This window comes from Ranitomeya imitator, chromosome 1, assembly GCF_032444005.1.
Source record: "Ranitomeya imitator isolate aRanImi1 chromosome 1, aRanImi1.pri, whole genome shotgun sequence".
Classification (NCBI taxonomy): domain Eukaryota; kingdom Metazoa; phylum Chordata; class Amphibia; order Anura; family Dendrobatidae; genus Ranitomeya; species Ranitomeya imitator.
This window is the reverse complement of record NC_091282.1, coordinates 822778520-822801059: the sequence shown is the minus strand read 5'-3', so window position 1 is coordinate 822801059 and position 22540 is coordinate 822778520.

Here is a 22540-nt window from a genome sequence, read left to right as displayed (position 1 = left end):
GACCACTTCTTTTGCTTGCTGTCTGTTACTGAATTTAGAAACAGCACTATTTAGCATAAAAATTTATTAAAAGGGCACATATTTGCCAGTGTGGTATTTCCTTGAGAGCCTTGATATATCTGTGTGCTCCACATTTGGTCATTGTAGACCGGAGGACCCCTTTTTTTGCTGTCAGTTACTGAAATTAAATACAGCAACATTTAGCATAAAAAAATATTTAAAGGGCACATATTTGCCAGTGTGGTATTTCCGTGAGAGTCCTCATATATATGCGTGCTCCAAGTTTGGTCATTGTAGGTTGGAGGACCACTTTTTTTGCTGTCTGTTACTGAAATTATATACAGCACTATTTAGCATAAAAAAATATTAAAAAGGCACATACTTGCCAGTTTGGTATTTCCGTGAGAGCCCTCCTATATCTGTGTGTTCCAAGTTTGGTCATTGTAGGCCGGAGGACCACTTTTTTTGCTGTCTGTTACTGAAATTATATACAGCACTATTTAGCATAAAAAAATATAAAAAGGGCACATATTTGCCAGTGTGGTATTTCCTTGAGAGCCCTCATATATCTCTGTGCTCCCAGTTTGGTCATTGTAGGTCGGAGGACCACTTCTTTTGCTGTCTGTCACTCTAATTATATATGGATCACCCCGTAGGGCAGTGGGGTACTCGGTACCGGGTCCTTCGGTTCTCAGGGGGATGTCATGGTGGCTGACCCGGTCCGTGGCCCTCGGGAGGTCCGTTGATAAAAGAGAAAGGTCTTTAAAGAGATATTGTTCGTGACGCCACCTGTGGTATTCGGTCCGCTGCTTAGTGGTCCGCTGGGGTGATGTTCTGGCAGCTAAATGGTATACCTTCCCACAGGTGAAGTGTGTCCCCAGGGCTTCCCAGAGTGTAGATGGTGGATGGTGTGAGGCGCAGTGAAGAATGAGGACACAAGGTTGCAGTCTCTTTACCTTTACTGAAGGCTTCAGCATCCACAGTCCAGAGCAACAGATCACAGGGCAGGCAGAGTCCGGCCGGTCTGAAGGCAAATCCAGAGTCCCCTTATCCAGGTGGAAATCAGTAGCCTTCCTCTAGCGCCTGGGTGTTGTAGTACCTTCCTGCTGAGCTTCTCGGTAAGGTCCTCACAACTGATGTTGGTGTTATAGATGCTATGTCTCTCTCTCTCCGTTCCCCACATGAATAGGAACAAACCCGTATGACTGATGGCCTGAGGCTTTTTACAGGCCCCGGCCCCCACAAGTTGCCACTGTGCCTCCTGGGTATAGGGCGGATCAGTAACTTGGAATTAGCTGTCCTGTCGGTCTCTGGAGCAAGGCATAGAGACTTTTGCTCCCTCGGAGTTCCGGCTACCGGATCCTGCGCCTCAGAAGGAGGCAGCCTGTGCAGGGCAGAACTCCTTCTGGTTTCCTCTCCTTTTGCTATGGCATCTCTGTTTGTAGCATCTCACTTTCCGGCAGGGCCTTCTTTCTGGCTTTGGAGCGCTGGAACTTCTTTCTTGCTCCGGACCAGACGAGGCTGCCGTCAGACGTCTGGTGAGGCTCCTGATGGAGGTCTTCTTCCACCCGGCCACAGCTTCTAGCTCCTGGCACACGAGCTGACAGGTGCGTTCTTCCTCTTTCCTCCGCAGGAGGTCCGGATTTATCATAGGTGAAGGGTGCAGTTCTTGCAAGCCCTGGCTGGGAGAGTCCTCATGCTCATTCCCATGCTCCGGGGTCCGCTCACCTCCCTCCGCCATGTTGCTTTTCGGCACCTCCTCCTTCCTCACATCACAGTCTTGGCAGAGGGCGGGCATATTTTTTGCGCCGCTCTGCTGGACCCATCCACGATGGCACACCCTTCTTCTCCTGCGCTCCTCGTGGCGCTGTAATGGCGGCAGTTTTGGCGGGAATTTTGGCTGTCTTTTGCAATACACAGTTCTTTAGCAAATCACAGTTCAAGCAAAATTCTGGCACAGTTCTTAGGCGCACATGACCCGATTTTTCAGGCTTAAGTAGATCCGGTTCGTGATGCCAAAAGTTGGATTGCCCCCGTAGGGCAGTGGGGTACTCGGTACCGGGTCCTTTGGTTCTCAGGGGGATGTCACTGTGGTAGACCCGGTCCGTGGCCCTCGGGAGGTCCGTTGACTTTAAGAGTCCCTCCTTCATAAATTAAACAAGATGGGTCTGCTTATGTGTCACACACCACATGGCCAACTAGGGTTGTCAAATGTTACAATGACATTTCCCAGTGAATGCATTTGTAGTGGTTGAAAGAAATGTTAGAGTTGAAAAACTCTTCAAAAACTCTGCGTCTGAACTAAGCCTAAGTGGGGGACGAAATTTTCAGTCTGGGGTTAAATATTTGGCCTTACAGGCAAGTCATTAACCTACAAAGGATGTACCTTGACATATTTCCAAGCAAAACCCGTTTTCGTTTTGTTTTCATTTGTTTTTTGTGGCACCGGGAAAAATGGCATGAATCTCAGAAAAAAATGATTAAGGCTGTGAACTAGTAGTCAGGAGTGCTTCCAGGGGCGATCCCCATGATGTCCCTGTGTCATCTGAGCAGTGTTTCCATCATTTTCAGATGTTTTTTAGACCTTAAAAGGACCCCTGGGGGGGATCGCGGTAAAAATACTCGGGTCTCCCATAGACTTACATTGGGCTCGTTGTTCTGGCCGAGTACCCAAGAATTCCAATCTGCTCGACCCGAGCAACAAGCACCCGAGCATTTTAGTGCACGCCCATCACTAATGCTTACTGTCATTCCCCGCTGCACTTTAGCAGCCACCATTTGCTGCCTGTTGTGTCCTGTTACAACAAGGTGCCGAGTATATGCCTCCATGGATAAAGCACATGTATCTGATCCAATTTAAAGAGTCACAGTATTTTCAGACGTGGTTAACACAAGATACGTGTTCTCAGACCCCTTAGCAAATGAAGGTTGTGGGGGTGTGGGGCCTTCTTTCTTTTTTTGTCCTACTTATGTCTTATGTTTTTCTTCTTTCCTTTATGTCTTTTCTATTACAATTCTTAATTACATTAATCTTTCCCCCTACGCATTTAAGAAATATAAGCAAGTTATATGTTATATTATGAATATAGTTGGCTCATCATATTAGTGCTGAAATAATATTTGGGAAGGGGAAAGGGATTGATTCTTTGTTTGTATCTTTCATCTGTTTATCATGTAATGTTTTCAGATATTACAAAAATTCCTTTAATTGTTTAATAAAAATACGAGTGATTGCGCACCCTTCGGGCGCGAGCGGTGACAACGATACACACAATGGGGTGTACCCACGCACCAGACTGGCGTATGTGCAGACTAATAGCAAACATAAATACCTGGTGTAAACAAAAAAGAAAACCGAATGGCACTAAGAAATAATAAGGCTTCCCTGAGACCCCCGCAGCAACGCGATGTGATTGCGTTGCTCCGGGGGTCTCCTACCTTCCACCCTGCAGCAAGTCCCGGATCCAAGATGGCCGCGGATCTGGGTCCTGCAGGGAGGGAGGTGCCTTACCAAGTGCCTGCTCAGAGCAGGCACTTGGTAACGCTGCAGCGCTCTGAGACAGATCGGTGATCTGTCAGAGTGCTGCTGTGCAAACTGGCAGATCACCGATCTGTATTGTCCCCCCCTGGGACAAAGTAAAAAAGTTTAAAAAAAATTTTTTACAAGTGTGTAAAAAATTTTTTTTTAAAAATCCTAAATAATGAAAAAAAAAAAAAATATTATTCCCATAAATACATTTCTTTATCTAAATTAAAAAAACAAAACAATAAAAGTACACATATTTAGTATCGCCGCGTCCGTAACGACCCGACCTATAAAACTGTCCCACTAGTTAACCCCTTCAGTAAACACCGTGAGAAAAAAAAAAAACGAGGCAAAAAACGCTTTATTATCATACTGCCAAACAAAAAGTGGAATAACACGCGATTAAAAAAACAGATATAAATAACCATGGTACCGCTGAAAGCGTCATCTTGTCCCGCAAAAAACGAGCCGCCATACAGCAACAGCAGCAAAAAAATAAAAAAGTTATAGTCCTCAGAATAAAGCGATGCAAAAATAATTATTTTTTCTATAAAAGTTTTTATCGTATAAAAGCGCCAAAACATAAAAAAATGATATAAATGAGGTGTCCCTGTAATCGTACTGACCCGAACAATAAAACTGCTTTATCAATTTTACCAAACGCGGAACGGTATAAACGCCTCCCCCAAAAGAAATTCATGAATAGCTGGTTTTTGGTAATTCTGCCTCACAAAAGTCGGAATAAAAAGCGATCAAAAAATGTCACGTTCCCGAAAATGTTACCAATAAAAACGTCAACTCGTCCCGCAAAAAACAAGACCTCAAATGACTCTGTGGACTCAAATATGAAAAAAATATAGCTCTCAAAATGTGGTAATGCAAGAAATATTTTTTGCAATATAAAGCGTCTTTCAGTGTGTGACGGCTGCCAATCATAATAATCCGCTAAAAAACCTGCTATAAAAGTAAATCAAACCCCCCTTCATCACCCCCTTAGTTAGGGAAAAATAAAAAAATTAAAAAAATGTATTTATTTCCATTTTCCCATTAGGGTTAGGGCTAGGGTTAAGGCTAGGGCTAGGGTTAGGGTTAGGGCTAGGGTTAGGGCTAGGGTTAGGGCTAGGGCTAGGGTTAGGGCTAGGGTTACGGCTAGGGTTAGGGCTAGGGTTAGGGCTAGGGTTAGGGCTAGGGTTAGGGTTAGGGCTAGGGTTAGGGCTAGGGTTAGGGCTAGGGTTAGGGCTAGGGTAAGGGTTAGGGCTAGGGTTAGGGTTAGGGTTAGGGCTAGGGTTAGGGCTAGGGTTAGGGCTAGGGTTAGGGCTAGGGTTAGGGCTAGGGCTAGGGTTATGGTTAGGGCTAGGGTTAGGGCTAGGGTTAAGGCTACAGTTAGGGTTAAGGCTACAGTTAGGGTTGGGGCTAAAGTTAGGGATAGGGTTTGGATTACATTTGCGGTTGGGAATAGGGTTGGGATTAGGGTTAGGGGTGTGTCTGGGTTAGAGGTGTGGTTAGGGATACCGTTGGAATTAGGGTTAGGGGTGTGTTTGGATTAGGGTTTCAGTTATAATTGGGGGGTTTCCACTGTTTAGACACATCAGGGGCTCTCCAAACACGACATGGCGTCCGATCTCAATTCCAGCCAATTCTGCGTTGATAAAGTAAAACAGTGCTCCTTCCCTTCCGAGCTCTCCCGTGTGCCCAAACAGGAGTTTACCCCAACATATGGGGTATCAGCGTACTCAGGACAAATTGGACAACAACTTTTGGGGTCCAATTTCTCCTGTTACCCTTGGGAAAATACAAAACTGGGGGCTAAAAAATAATTTTTGTGGGAAAAAAAAGATTTTTTATTTTCACGGCTCTGCGTTATAAACTGTAGTGAATCACTTGGGGGCTCAAAGTTCTCACAACACATCTAGATAAGTTCGTGGGGGGGTCTAGTTTCCAATATGGGGTCACTTGTGGGGGGTTTCTACTGTTTAGGTACATTAGGGGCTCTGCAAACGCAATGTGACGCCTGCAGACCATTCCATCTAAGTCTGCATTCCAAATGGCGCTCCTTCCCTTCCGAGCCCTCCCATGCACCCAAACGGTGGTTCCTCCCCACATATTGGGCATCAGCACACTCAAGACAAATTGGACAACAACTTTTGGGGTCCAATTTCTCCTGTTACCCTCGAGAAAATACAAAACTGGGGGCTAAAAAATAATTTTGGGGGGAATTTTTTTTTTTTTTTCACGGCTCTGCGTTAGAAACTGTAGTGAAACACTTGGGGGCTCAAAGTTCTCACAACACATCAAGATAAGTTCCTTGGGGGGTCTAGTTTCCAATATGGGGTCACTTTTGGGGGGTTTCTACTGTTTAGGTACATTAGGGGCTCTGCAAACGCAATGTGACGCCTGCAGACCATTCCATCTAAGTCTGTATTCCAAATGGCGCTCCTTCCCTTCCGAGCCCTCCCATGCACCCAAACGGTGGTTCCCCCCCACATATGGGGTATCAGCGCACTCAGGACAAATTGCACAACAACTTTTGATGTCCAATTTCTCCTGTTACCCTCGGGAAAATACAAAACTGGGAGCTAAAAAATAATTTTTGTGGGAAAAAAGTTTTGTTTTATTTTTACGGCTCTGCATTATAAACTTCTGTGAAGCTCTTGGTGGGTCAAATTGCTCACCACACATCTAGATAAGTTCCTTAGGGGGTCTACTTTCCAAAATGGTGTCACTTGTGGGGGGTTTCAATGTTTAGGCACATCAGTGGCTCTCCAAACGCAACATGGCGTCCCATCTCAATTCCAGTCAATTTTGCATTAAAAAGTCAAATGGCGCTCCTTCGCTTCCGAGCTCTGTCATGCGCCCAAACAGTGGTTTACCTCCAGTTATGGGGTATCGGCGTACTCAGGACAAATTGTACAACAAGGTTTGGGGTCCATTTTCTCCTGTAACCCTTGGTAAAATAAAACAAATTGGAGCTGAAGTAAATTTTTTGTGAAAAAAAGTTAAATGTTCATTTTTATTTAAACATTCCAAAAATTCCTGTGAAACACCTGAAGGGTTAATAAACTTCTTGAATGTGGTTTTGAGAACCTTGAGGGGTGCAGTTTTTAGAATGGTGTCACACTTGGGTATTTTCTATCATATAGACCCCTCAAAATGACTTCAAATGAGATGTGGTCCCTAAAACAAAATGGTGTTGTAAAAAATGAGAAATTGCTGGTCAACTTTTAACCCTTATAACTCCCTAACAAAAAAAAATTGGGAAATGTTACTTATTAAGTATTTTGTGTGACATATCTCTGTGATTTAATTGCATAAAAATTCAAAGTTGGAAAATTGCGAAATTTTCAAAATTTTCGCCATATTTCCGTTTTTTTCACAAATAAACGCAGGTAATATCAAAGAAATTTTACCACTATCATGAAGTACAATATGTCACGAGAAAACAATGTCAGAATCACCGGGATCCGTTGAAGTGTTCCAGAGTTATAACCAGTGGTCAGAATTGTAAAAATTGGCCCGGTCCATAACGTGCAAACCACCCTTGGGGGTAAAGGGGTTAATGCACTGTAACATGGACATGGTTACAAGGGGCAGGATGGCTGCAGAACTAGCCACTACAGGAGAAGGACAAATACCTGGTGTACCTCTCCTGCCACTCCTACCGTGTGTATGAAAAAGATCTATAGTTAATACTGTTCGGGTAGAGCTATCCGATGGCGCTATCCATGAAGAAAGTGAACAGGTAGAGCTATCCCACAGCCCTATTCCTAAAGGAAATGAACGGGTAGAGCTATCCAATAGTGCTATTCCTCAATGTTCCTGAATGTAAGCTATTTCACATGGTTGAGCGCACTTGGGATCTGCCCCCAAGGCCCTACCCATGCCCAATGTTTGGTCTGTAGACTGCGGCTAGGAGTTAGGGTACCGTCACACAGTGGCATTTTGATCGCTACGACGGTACGATCCGTGATGCTCCAGCATCGTAACAATATCGCTCCAGCGTCGTAGACTGCTGTCACACTTTGCAATGTACGACGCTGGAGCGATAATTTCATGACGTATGTGCGATGTAGAAGCCGTTGGTTACTATGCGCACATCGTATACGATATATGTTACACCATGCAATCATGCCGCCACAGCGGGACACTAGACGACGAAAGAAAGTTTCAAACGATCTGCTACGACGTACGATTCTCAGCGGGGTCCCTGATCGCAGGAGCGTGTCAGACACTGCGATATCGTAACTATATCGCTCGAACGTCACGAATCGTGCCGTCGTAGCGATCAAAATTGCACTGTGTGACGGTACCCTTAGTCCCGCTTTTTGTGTACAAAATTTTTTGGCTTTTACAATTGTTGAAAAGCTTAATAAAAGACTTCTTTGTACACACAGTTGACAGTAAACCATTTGTCAACTTTGGGAATAAGTGTACCCTGCTTCTGTGTCTCAAATATTTTGACCCTTATTTGTTGGCTTTTCCTTCCCCTGGAGAAAGCCACACATAACTGCCCGTGTGAAAACACTGAGAGAGGCAAATAAATCCCTACAATATCCATGGACTATCCCTGAGATTTATTGATGGTCATTGCAAAAGCCAACATGACAGGAAACTGACGCCGTCGCATCTGATTCAGCAATCCTCTCTTCCTGTATTTCAAATTCCCTCATCATTGTGAAGGCTCTGGCGAGTGGGTTAATTGCTTTCATTTTCTCTCCAAGAGATGATAGCAGTGCTGGGAGGCACTTTTTATTTGCTTGACTTCTTGTACTCAGGGCCGCCATCAGGGCATTACTACCCTTACTTGTGTAAGGGGCCCGGTGATCAGAGGCAAGGAGGGAGGGCCCAGACTGACTGAGACGCTGGGGCCCCACCTCTTTTTCTCCGGATATCAGGGCCCAGGGACAGGGATTGCACTGTCCTGCTGGTCTGGAGGCATAATGAGCGCTGTCTGTATCGCTCCTCTCTGATGTGGCTGCACTCACTGCTGCAGCAGACAGGATGCACAAGGTGCTCGGCAGTGGCACCTCGGGACTGGCTCCGCCTCCAGCACTGGCTCCGCCTCCGTCATCTCTCACCCTCTACTACCCCTGAAAATGATGGCAACAGTGACTGGAGTTCTGCAGGAAGAGACTGGAGCCAGAAAAGGTCAGCAAATTCTGTGATGCTGCCTCCTAGTGGCTCCAGAACTAGGGCTTCTCACTGGGCTGCAGGAGGGACCCCACTATTCCTGTGGGAACAAGCTGCCAGCACTGCCCCCCACACTACACTGCCCCTCTGTCTCCCTGTCCTCTCATCACCTGCTGCCGTCGGGACCGGGGGAGGTGGTGACCAAGGGCCTGTACTGGAAGAGGAAGCAGCCATCATAGTGTTCTGCTCTGCCGGGGGCTCGTCCTACTGACTTCTGCCCTGGCTGTCCGCTGTCCTGGGATGGGGCAGGTGGTGAAGGCTCTGCAACATAGGTAAGTATATATAGTAGTGTGCGTATGGTAGTAGGTGTATATAGTGTATGTAATATACAGTGTATTGTGCAGTATATGTATTTTCTTGTTTGTAAATGGGTGTGTATGGATATACTGCAGATGATACTTCTATATGTACAGGCTGCCAGAGACACTGACGATGTTAATTTACTTAAAACAATACCAAAACATTTTAACCCCTTTCTGACATCAGACGTACTATCCCGTCGAGGTGGGGTGGGCCCCTATGACCACCGACGGGATAGTACGTCATATGCGATCGGCAGCGCTCACGGGGGGAGCGCCGCCGATCGCGGCCGGGTGTCAGCTGCTTATCGCAGCTGACATCCGGCACTATGTGCCAGGAGCGGTCACGGACCGCCCTTGACACATTAACCCCCGGCACACCGCGATCAAAGATGATCGCGATGTGCCAGCGGTACAGGGAAGCTTCCCGCAGGGAGGGGGCTCCCTGCGGGCTTCCCTGAGCCCCCCGCAGCAACGCGATGTGATCGCGTTGCTGCGAGGGTCTTACCTCCCTCCCTGCCTGCTCCATCCCCGGATCCAAGATGGCCGCGGATCCGGGTCCTGCAGGGAGGGAGGTGGCTTCACAGAGCCTGCTCAGAGCAGGCACTGTGAAGCCTGCAGCGCTGCAAGTCAGATCAGTGATCTGACAGAGTGCTATGCAAACTGTCAGATCATTGATCTGTGATGTCCCCCCGGGACAAAATAAAAAAGTTAAAAAAATGTTTTCCAAATGTGTAAAAAAAAATAAAAAAAAAAATTCCTAAATAATGAAAAAAAATATATATATTATTCCCATAAATACATTTCTTCATCTAAATAAAAAAAAAAAAACAATAAAAGTACACATATTTATTATCGCCGCGTCCGTAACAACCCGACCTATAAAACTGGCCCACTAGTTAACCCCTTCAGTAAACACCGTAAGAAAAAAAAAAAAAAAAAACGAGGCAAAAAACAACGCTTTATTATCATACCGCCGAACTAAAAGTGGAATAACACGCAATCAAAAAGACAGATATAAATAACCATGGTACCGCTGAAAGCGTCATCTTGTCCCGCAAAAAACGAGCCGCCAAACAGCATCATCAGCAAAAAAATAAAAAAGTTATAGTCCTCAGAATAAAGCGATGCAAAAATAATTATTTTTTCTGTAAAATAGTTTTTATTGTATAAAAGCGCCAAAACATAAAAAAATTACATAAATGAGGTGTCGCTGTAATCGTACTGACCCGAAGAATAAAACTGCTTTATCAATTTTACCAAACGCGGAACGGTATAAACGCCTCCTCCAAAAGAAATTCATGAATAGCTGGTTTTTGGTCATTCTTCCTCACAAAAATCGGAATAAAAATCGATCAAAAAATGTCACGTGCCCGAAAATGTTACCAATAAAAACGTCAACTCGTCCCGCAAAAAACAAGACCTCACATGACTCTGTGGACCAAAATATGGAAAAATTATAGCTCTCAAAATGTGGTAACGCAAAAAATATTTTTTGCAATAAAAAGCGTCTTTCAGTGTGTGACGGCTGCCAATCATAAAAATCCGCTAAAAAACTCGCTATAAAAGTAAATCAAACCCCCCTTCATCACCCCCTTAGTTAGGGAAAAATTAAAAAAAATGTATTTATTTCCATTTTCCCATTAGGGCTAGGGTTAGGGATAGGGTTAGGGCTAGGGTTAGGGCTAGGGTTAGGGTTAGGGCTAGGGTTAGGGTTAGGGCTAGGGTTAGGGCTAGGGTTAGGTCTAGGGTTAGGTCTAGGGTTAGGGCTAGGGTTAGGGCTAGGGTTAGGGCTAGGGTTAGGGTTAGGGCTAGGGTTAGGGCTAGGGTTAGAGTTAGGGCTAGGGTTAGGGCTAGGGTTAGGGTTATGGCTAGGGTTAGGGCTAGGGCTAGGGTTAGGGCTAGGGTTAGGGTTACAGTTAGGGTTGGGGCTAAAGTTAGGGTTAGGGTTTAGATTACATTTACAGTTGGGAATAGGGTTGGGATTAGGGTTAGGGGTGTGTCAGGGTTAGAGGTGTGGTTACCGTTGGAATTAGGGTTAGGGGTGTGTTTGGATTAGGGTTTCAGTTATAATTGGGGGGTTTCCACTGTTTAGGCACATCAGGGGCTCTCCAAACACGACATGGCGTCCGATCTCAATTCCAGCCAATTCTGCGTTGAAAAAGTAGTGCTCCTTCCCTTCCGAGCTCTCCCGTGTGCCCAAACAGGGGATAACCCCAACATATGGGGTATCAGCGTACTCAGGACAAATAGGACAACAACTTTTGGAGTCCAATTTTTCCTGTTACCCTTGGGAAAATACAAAACTGGGGGCTAAAAAATAATTTTTGTGGGGAAAAAAAAAAGATTTTTTATTTTCACGGCTCTGCGTTATGAACTGTAGTGAAACACTTGGGGGTTCAAAGTTCTCACAACACATCTAGATGAGTTTCCTGGGAGTCTAGTTTCCAATATGGGGTCACTTGTGGGGGGTTTCTACTGTTTAGGTACATTAGGTGCTCTGCAAACGCAATGTGACGCCTGCAGACCATTCCATCTAAGTCTGCATTCCAAATGGCGCTCCTTCCCTTCCGAGCCCTCCCATGCGCCCAAACAGTGGTTCCCCCCCACTTATGGGGTATCAGCGCACTCAGGACAAATTGGGCAACAAATTTTGGGGTCCAATTTCTCCTGTTACCCTTGGGAAAATACAAAACTGGGGGCTAAAAAAATAATTTTTGTGGGAAAAAATTTTTGTTTTATTTTTACGGCTCTGCATTATAAACTTCTGTGAAGCCCTTGGTGGGTCAAAGCGCTCAAAACACATCTAGATAAGTTCCTTAGGGGGTCTACTTTCCAAAATGGTGTCACTTGGGGGTTTCAATGTTTAGGCACATCAGTGGCTCTCCAAACGCAACATGGCGTCCCATCTCAATTCCTGTCAATTTTGCATTGAAAAGTCAAACGGCGCTCCTTCCCTTCCGAGCTCTCCCATGCGCCCAAACAGTGGTTTACCCCCACATATGGGGTATCAGCGTACTCAGGACAAATTGTACAACAACTTTTGGGATCCAATTTCTTCTCTTACCCTTGGGAAAATAAAACATTGGGGGCGAAAAAATAATTTTTGTGAAAAAATATGATTTCTTATTTTTATGGTTCTGCATTATAAACTTCTGTGAAGCACTTGGTGGGTCAAAGTGCTCACCACACCTCTAGATAAGTTCCTTAGGGGGTCTACTTTCCAAAATGGTGTCACTTGTGGGGGGTTTCAATGTTTAGGCACATCAGTGGCTCTCCAAACGCAACATGGCGTCCCATCTCAATTCCTGTCAATTTTGCATTGAAAAGTCAAACGGCGCTCCTTCCCTTCCGAGCTCTCCCGTGTGCCCAAACAGTGGTTTACCCCCACATATGGGGTATCAGCGTACTCAGGACAAATTGTACAACAACTTTTGGGGTCCAACTTCTATTCTTACCCGTGGGAAAATAAAACATTGGGGGCGAAAAGATAATTTTTGTGAAAAAATATGATTTTTTATTTTTACGGTTCTACATTATAAACTTCTGTGAAGCACTTGGTGGGTCAAAGTGCTCACCACACCTCTAGATAAGTTCCTTAGGGGGTCTACTTTCCAAAATGGTGTCACTTGTGGGGGGTTTCAATGTTTAGGCACATCAGTGGCTCTCCAAACGCAACATGGCGTCCCATCTCAATTCCTGTCAATTTTGCATTGAAAAGTCAAACGGCGCTCCTTCGCTTCCGAGCTCTGTCATGCTCCCAAACAGTGGTTTACCCCCACATATGGGGTATCGGTGTACTCAGGACAAATTGTACAATAACTTTTGGGGTCCATTTTCTCCTGTTATCCTTGGTAAAATAAAACAAATTGGAGCTGAAGTAAATTTTTTGTGAAAAAAAGTTAAATGTTCATTTTTATTTAAACATTCCAAAAATTCCTGTGAAGCACCAGAAGGGTTAATAAACTTCTTTAATATGGTTTTGAGCACCTTGAGGGGTGCAGTTTTTAGAATGGTGTCACACTTGGGTATTTTCTTTCATATAGACCCCTCAAAATGACTTCAAATGAGATGTGGTCCCTAAAAAAAAATGGTGTTGTAAAAATGAGAAATTGCTGGTCAATTTTTAACCCTTATAACTCCCTAACAAAAAAAAATTTTGGTTCCAAAATTGTGCTGATGTAAAGTAGACATGTGGGAAATGTTACTTATTAAGTATTTTGTGTGACATATCTCTGTGATTTAATTGCATAAAAATTCAAAGTTGGAAAATTGCGAAATTTTCATAATTTTCCCCAAATTTCCGTTTTTTTCACAAATAAACGCAGGTAATATCAAAGAAATGTTACCACTTTCATGAAGTACAATATGTCACGAGAAAACAATGTCAGAATCACTGGGATCCGTTGAAGCGTTCCAGAGTTATAACCTCATAAAGGGACAGTGGTCAGAATTGTAAAAATTGGCCCGGTCATTAACGTGCAAACCACCCTTGGGGGTAAAGGGGTTAAAATATACCACAATTGTGATGCCTCCCTCCTAAAAGTATTTGGTATTGATAAAATTGAATTGAATGAGAGGGGGGGCAAAATCAATGTACCTCTGGCGAAACTTGAAGCCAAATGGATATGGCTACTTGATACAGTGTCCCCGAATGGCCTCAATGAGAACTTAAGCTTTGCCGCATTCCTGTAAACCTTTGAGCTTGTTTCTGATTTCTTGTATGTTTTTATAAACTGTATATATGTAATCTCAATATTTTAATTTTAAATTATTAATCCTTTAGTGTATTTTAATTAATGGCTATTGTATGTATATATTTTTGGGTATTAATATTGTTTATATCTATTTATAGGCTACATTTATATGACTTACCTGATACTTTCCTTCTGAGCTTGATATCATCCAGGGACTTGCACACATGGAGTCTGTTCCCATGCCCCGCTTGGTGGCCAAGACCACGTGACGGACTTGTTCTCCATATTTGGGTGGTCTGGTATACGATCTTGTCTGGATACAGCCATGGATACTCGTATGGAAGGTGTTTGGATGTTTTTCCTTTTGTGCATTTTTTGTGCACACCTTGTGTGTTTTTTCTGTCAGAAAAAATAATATTACTATCAATTATGTTGCTATATAATAATATTTTCTGTATCAGTTGTCCTATATATGTAACAAATATGATATAATTTTTTTGCTGGTCATTATATTATATTGCTTGTCATGGATATTTTTACAAATTATATACATTTTTTTGTGCACCATTTAGTATGTATTGGTAATTATGGTGCACATACGAAATATATTGTGTTACTCCCTCTTCTCTTGGAAACCCCCGCTGGTGATTTCCATGAGCATATATAACACTACCAGCCTAGACAAAAATAACAGTAATTTATATATAGCATGGACTGATTGATTTAATGGCTATTTCTATATAATTTGTGTTGTATATTAACACTACTATGACATCCAGAACACTATCAGGTGTATATATAGATTAATCCGTGTAGGTATCTTCCATACTAGTGATACCCTAGCATTGCAGGATATTTGGTATGCCCCAGAATTTGTGATCACATCTTCCTTCACTGACCTTCTTTATCTGCAATGTTTTTATGTAGCTAGTTACTCCCTCAACCCGGTTTCCCTTAATATACACCCCGTATATACTTACCGCTTTATTATTTTGATAATTAATGTATCCCTTGTTCCTATGGCGCCCATGTCGCGTCCTCAGTGGTGCGCATGCGCCGCTAGGGTCCGACGATCATGGCCGGTGCGTCATGGTGTCCTTGGCAACGCCGGGAACGTAACCCGTGCGTCCGGTCACATGGTGCGGCTGGCTTTGGTCTTCCGGGTTACCTTGGCGGCGCATGCGCCAATCATACTGTGGCTGTGATTATCGGCGCCATATTCAATTTGGGCCCTATATAAAACAGTCACAATAATTATAAGATACACACCCCCTGACGAAGGAACAGTGCGTCCGAAACGCGTGTCGGGGTGCCCCAGATTGCCCTGGCTACCCACAGTGGTTTATATACGAATCGATCAAAGTAAGTGTCTCCCTATTTTACCTACCCTCCTAGCATTTACACTAGTTTGCAGCACTTTAGTTTCCTATGCAAAATATTGCATCTATATTTGCCATTTTATATGCACATCGCGGCACTTTATATGCACATTGCGGCACTTTTTTTCATATTAATTCCCTACCAAATTTTTTAAAATTCTTTTGCACATATATTTTTGTATATTTTTTATATAATATTTTTTTCAGCTTTATTAGTGGGTTTAAATAGTGACCTTGTGGAGATCCAAACTATACTAGCCAGTCTGATAGGGGCACGTAGTAACAATTTGGTTACATATATATGGGATTTATTGATTTTATTATGTATTTTTATGTGTGGTATTCAATAAAATAATATTTTATTCGATTATATTCTTGTCTTGATTGATTTTTTGGATCTTTTTACCATGTGGAGAGCATGACCTTTTACTCCGTTGTAGTGTTTCACTACACCACTAATACACTGGGTGTCTTCTGGGTCCTTTTTATTAATATATTAATACAGGTCCTTCTCAAAAAATTAGCATATAGTGTTAAATTTCATTATTTACCATAATGTAATGATTACAATTAAACTTTCATATATTATAGATTCATTATCCACCAACTGAAATTTGTCAGGTCTTTTATTGTTTTAATACTGATGATTTTGGCATACAACTCCTGATAACCCAAAAAACCTGTCTCAATAAATTAGCATATCTTACCCATCCAATCAAATAAAAGTGTTTTTTAATAACAAACAAAAAAACCAACAAATAATAATGTTCAGTTATGCACTCAATACTTGGTCGGGAATCCTTTGGCAGAAATGACTGCTTCAATGCGGCGTGGCATGGAGGCAATCAGCCTGTGACACTGCTGAGATGTTATGGAGGCCCAGGATGCTTCAATAGCGGCCTTAAGCTCATCCAGAGTGTTGGGTCTTGCGTCTCTCAACTTTCTCTTCACAATATCCCACAGATTCTCTATGGGGTTCAGGTCAGGAGAGTTGGCAGGCCAATTGAGCACAGTAATACCATGGTCAGTAAACCATTTACCAGTGGTTTTGGCACTGTGAGCAGGTGCCAGGTCGTGCTGAAAAATGAAATCTTCATCTCCATAAAGCATTTCAGCCGATGGAAGCATGAAGTGCTCCAAAATCTCCTGAAAGCTAGCTGCATTGACCCTGCCCTTGATGAAACACAGTGGACCAACACCAGCAGCTGACATGGCACCCCACACCATCACTGACTGTGGGTACTTGACACTGGACTTCAGGCATTTTGGCATTTCTTTCTCCCCAGTCTTCCTCCAGACTCTGGCACCTTGATTTCCGAATGACATGCAAAATTTGCTTTCATCAGAAAAAAGTACTTGGGACCACTTAGCAACAGTCCAGTGCTGCTTCTCTGTAGCTCAAAAGTGGCTTTCCCTGGGGAATGCGGCACCTGTAGCCCATTTCCTGCACACGCCTGTGCACGGTGGCTCTGGATGTTTCCACACCAGACTCAGTCCACTGCTTCCTCAGGTTCCCCAAGGTCTGGAATCGGTCCTTCTCCACAATCTTCCTCAGGGTCCGGTCTCCTCTTCTCGTTGTACAGCGTTTTCTGCCACATTGTTTCCTTCCAACAGACTTACCATTGAGGTGCCTTGATACAGCACTCTGGGAACAGCCTACTTGTTGAGAAATTTCTTTCTGGGTCTTACCCTCTTGCTTGAGGGTGTCAATGATGGCCTTCTTGACATCTGTCAGGTCCCTAGTCTTACCCATGATGGGGGTTTTGAGTAATGAACCAGGCAGGGAGTTTATAAAAGCCTCAGGTATCTTTTGCATGTGTTTAGAGTTAATTAGTTGATTCAGAAGATTAGGGTAATAGGTCGTTTAGAGAACCTTTTCTTGATATGCTAATTTATTGAGACAGGTTTTTTGGGTTATCAGGAGTTGTATGCCAAAATCATCAGTATTAAAACAATAAAAGACCTGACAAATTTCAGTTGGTGGATAATGAATCTATAATATATGAAAGTTTAATTGTAATCATTACATTATGGTACATAATGAAATTTAACACTATATGCTAATTTTTTGAGAAGGACCTGTATATATAAATTTTATAGTGTTTTTACTATTATTTATTTATTGCTACCCGGATAACATTGGTGTATTTTATTAATTTTCTATATGTAAGTGTATCTGTAGTATATAGTGTATGTAAGTGTACAGTATATATATATAGTACATCCTCTATATGTAATAGCGTATCTGTAGTATATAGTGTATGTAATGTATAGTGTACAGTATATATATGATCCTTGTACCTGTAGCATATAGTGTATGTAAGTGTTGTTATGATGCGGTGGTCTAGGAGCAACATGGAACGAGCTCTGAGGGAAGTGGTAACTGTACTGACCGCAGACCCTAAGCTCAACACAACACTAGAAGCAGCCGTGGAATGCTCCTAACTCTCCCTAGGCATCTCGTCACAGCCTAAGAGCTAACTACCCCTGAAGACAGTAGCAGGAAAACTATCTTGCCTCAGAGAAAATCCCCAAAGGATAGATTAGCCCCCCACAAATAATGACTGTGAGTGGAGAGGAAAAAGACATACACAGAATGAAACCAGGATGAGCACAGGAGGCCAGTCTAGCTTGATAGATAGGACAGGATGGAATACTGTGCGGTCAGTATAAAACACTACAAAAATCCACGCAGAGTTTACAAAAAAATCTCCACACCTGACTAAAGGTGTGGAGGGTAACTCTGCTTCCCAGAGCTTCCAGCAAGACAGAAAATACTTCAAACTGATAATGCTGGACAAACAAAGAAAGCACAGAATGGATAAGACCACAAACTATGGACAGAAAAAGTAAGCAAAAACTTAGCTTTGCAGAACTGGTCAGGATAACAGGGAAATCCAAAGAGATGTGAATCCAACCAGGAACCATTTACAAGTGGCACTAGCTGAAGGAACAGCCAGGTTTAAATAGGCGAGAGAGGAGATGATAAGTGGAGGCAGCTGACCACAGCTAACTCCAAGGAGCAGCCATACCACTTGAAACCACAAGAGGGAGCCCAAGAGCAGAACTCACAAAAGTGCCACTTACAACCACCGGAGGGAGCCCAGGAGCAGAATTCACAACAGTACCCCCCCTTGAGGAGGGGTCACCAAACCCTCACCAGAGCCCCCAGGCCGATCAGGACGAGCCAAATGAAAAGCACGAACCAAATCGGCGGCATGGATATCGGAGGCAACAACCCAAGAATTATCCTCCTGGCCATACCTCTTCCACTTGACAAGATACTGAAGCCTCCGCCTCGAAAAACGAGAATCCAAAATCTTCTCAACCTCATATTCCAACTCCCCCTCAACCAACACCGGGGCAGGAGGGTCAACCGAGGGAACAACGGGCACCACATATCTCCGTAACAAAGATCTATGGAAAACATTATGAATGGCAAAAGAGGCTGGAAGAGCCAAACGAAAAGACACTGGATTAATAATTTCAGAAATTTTATAAGGACCAATAAACCGAGGCTTAAACTTAGGGGAGGAAACCTTCATAGGAACATGACGAGAAGACAACCAAACCAAATCCCCCACACGAAGCCAGGGACCAACACACCGACGGCGGTTAGCAAAACGTTGAGCCCTTTCCTGAGACAACGTCAAATTGTCCACCACATGAGTCCAAATCTGCTGCAGCCTGTCCACCACAGAATCAACACCAGGACAATCAGAAGGCTCAACCTGCCCAGAAGAAAAACGAGGATGAAAACCAAAATTACAAAAGAAAGGTGAAACCAAAGTAGCCGAACTAGCCTGATTATTAAGGGCAAACTCGGCCAACGGCAAGAAAGCCACCCAGTCATCCTGATCAGCAGACACAAAGCATCTCAAATAGGTCTCCAAGGTCTGATTAGTTCGCTCAGTTTGGCCATTAGTCTGAGGATGAAACGCCGAAGAAAAAGACAAATCAATGCCCATCCTAGCACAAAAGGCCCGCCAAAATCTAGAGACAAACTGAGAACCTCTGTCAGAGACAATATTCTCCGGAATGCCATGCAAACGAACCACATGCTGAAAAAATAATGGAACTTAGGCAAAGGTACCAGATGGACCATTTTAGAGAACCGGTCACAAACAACCCAGATAACAGACATCTTCTGGGAAACCGGAAGATCTGAAATAAAATCCATGGAAATATGCGTCCAGGGTCTCTCAGGGACCGGCAAAGGCAAAAGCAACCCACTAGCACGGGAACAGCAAGGCTTGGCCCGGGCGCAAGTCCCACAGGACTGCACAAAAGCACGCATATCGCGCGACAAGGAAGGCCACCAAAAGGACCTAGCAACCAAATCTCTGGTACCAAAAATCCCAGGATGACCAGCCAACACAGAACAATGAACCTCAGAAATAACCTTACTTGTCCATCTATCAGGAACGAACAGCTTCCCCACTGGACAGCGGTCAGGCCTATCAGCCTGAAATTCCTGAAGCACCCGCCGCAAATCAGGGGAGATAGCAGAAAGAATCACCCCCTCCTTAAGAATGCCAACCGGCTCAAGGACTCCAGGAGAATCAGGCGAAAAACTCCTAGAGAGGGCATCAGCCTTAACATTCTTAGATCCCGGAAGATACGAGACCACAAAATCAAAACGGGAGAAAAACAGGGACCATCGAGCCTGTCTAGGATTCAGCCGCTTGGCCGACTCGAGGTAAATCAGATTCTTATGATCGGTCAGGACCACAACGCGGTGTTTAGCACCCTCAAGCCAATGTCGCCACTCCTCAAACGCCCACTTCATAGCCAACAACTCCCGATTGCCGACATCATAATTGCGTTCCGCAGGCGAAAACTTTCTGGAAAAAAAAGCACACGGTTTCATCAAAGAACCATCAGATTCCCTCTGAGACAAAACAGCCCCTGCCCCAATCTCAGAAGCGTCGACCTCAACCTGAAAAGGAAGAGAAACATCCGGCTGACGCAACACAGGGGCAGAAGTAAATTGGCGCTTAAGCTCCTGAAAGGCCTCAACAGCCTCTGAGGACCAATTCGTTACATCAGCGCCTTTCTTCGTCAAATCAGTAAGGGGCTTAACCACACTGGAAAAATTGGCAATGAAACGGCGATAGAAATTAGCAAAGCCCAAACATTTTTGAAGGCCCTTCACAGATGTGGTTTGATCCAGTCATGAATAGCTTGGACCTTAACAGGATCCATTTCTATAGACGAGGGAGAAAAAATAAAACCCAAAAAAGAGACCTTCTGAACTCCGAATAGGCACTTAGACCCCTTCACAAATAAAGCATTATCACGAAGGATCTGGAACACCATCCTGACCTGCTTCACATGAGACTCCCAATCATCGGAAAAAATCAAAATATCATCCAAATATACGACCATGAATTTATCAAGATAATTGCGGAAAATATCATGCATGAAAGACTGGAACACAGATGGAGCATTAGAAAGCCCAAATGGCATCACAAGATATTCAAAATGGCCTTCGGGCGTATTAAATGCAGTTTTCCATTCGTCACCCTGTTTAATACGAACAAGATTATATGCCCCTCGGAGGTCAATCTTAGTAAACCACCTAGCCCCCTTAATCTGAGCAAACAAATCCGTAAGCAAGGGCAAGGGGTATTGGAATTTGACCGTGATTTTATTAAGAAGACGATAATCAATACAGGGTCTCAAGGAGCCATCCTTCTTAGCAACAAAAAAGAAACCCGCTCCCAAAGGTGACGAAGAGGGCCGAATATGCCCCTTCTCCAAAGACTCCTTAACATAACTCCGCATGGCGGCATGCTCCGGCACAGACAGATTGAAAAGTCGGCCCTTAGGGAACTTGCAACCAGGAATCAAGTTAATAGCACAATCACAGTCCCTGTGCGGAGGAAGGGAACTGGACTTGGGCTCATCAAATACATCCAGGAAATCTGACAAAAACTCAGGAACCTCAGGAGAGGGGGAAGAGGAAATTGACATCAAAGGAACGTCACTATGTACCCTTGACAACCCCAACTAGTCACCGACATAGTTTTCCAATCCAGCACCGGATTATGTTCCTGTAACCATGGGAAACCTAGTACAACAACATCATGCAGGTTATGCAACACCAGAAAACGGCAATCTTCCTGATGTGCTGGAGCCATGTACATAGTCATCTGTGTCCAGTACTGAGGTTTATTCTTGGCCAGGGGTGTAGCATCAATACCCCTCAAAGGAATAGGGCTTTGCAAAGGCTGTAAGGAAAAACCACAGCGCCTGGCGAATTCTAAGTCCATTAAGTTCAGGGCAGTGCCTGAATCCACAAATGCCATGACAGAAAAGGACGACAATGAGCAAATCAGGGTTACAGATAAGAGAAATTTAGGCTTCATGGTACTAATGGTAACAGACCTGGCGACTCTCTTAGTACGCTTAGGGCAATCAGGAGATAATATGAGTAGAATCACCACAGTAGAAACACAGCCTATTCTGACGTCTGAATTCCTGCCGTTCTATTCTAGTCAAAATCCTATCACATTGCATAGGTTCAGGACTTTGCTCAGAGGATACTGCATTATGGTGCACAGCTTTGCGCTCGCGCAGACGCCGATCGATCTGAATGGCTAGAGACATAGATTCGCTCAAACCGGCAGGCGTAGGAAAGCCCACCATAACATCTTTGAGGGCTTCAGAAAGACCCTTTCTGAAAATAGCAGCCAGAGCCTCTTAATTCCATTTAGTGAGCACAGACCATTTTCTAAATTTCTGGCAGTATAACTCTGCCTCTTCCTGACCTTGACACAGGGCTAACAGGGTTTTTTCTGCATGATCCACAGAATTAGGTTCGTCGTACAATAATCCGAGCGCTTGAAAAAATGCATCAACATTCAATAATGCCGGATCCCCTGCTTCAAGAGAGAAAGCCCAGTCTTGAGGATCACCCCGCAGCAAGGATATGATGATTTTTACCTGTTGAATGGGATCACCAGAAGAACGGGGTTTCAAAGCAAAAAACAATCTGCAGTTATTTTTAAAGTTCAAAAACTTGGATCTGTCCCCAAAAAACAAATCAGGAGTAGGAATTCTAGGCTCTAAAGCCGGAGTCTGGACAACATAGTCCTGGATGCTCTGTACTCTTGTATGCAGCAAGTTGATCCACACGAGAAAACAAACCTTGAACATCCATGCCAAAGCATATATCCTGAACCAACAAGATATCAAGAGGAAAAAAAAAAGACAAACTAGAACACAGAAAAAAAAATGGTTCAGAACTTTCTTTTCCTTCTTTTGAGATACAATTACCGGTAATTCATTTTTGGCCACTTGTACTGTTATGATGCAGTGGTCTAGGAGCAACATGGAACGAGCTCTGAGGGAAGTGGTAACTGTACTGACCGCAGACCCTAAGCTCAACACAACACTAGAAGCAGCCGTGGAATGCTCCTAACTCTCCCTAGGCATCTCGTCACAGCC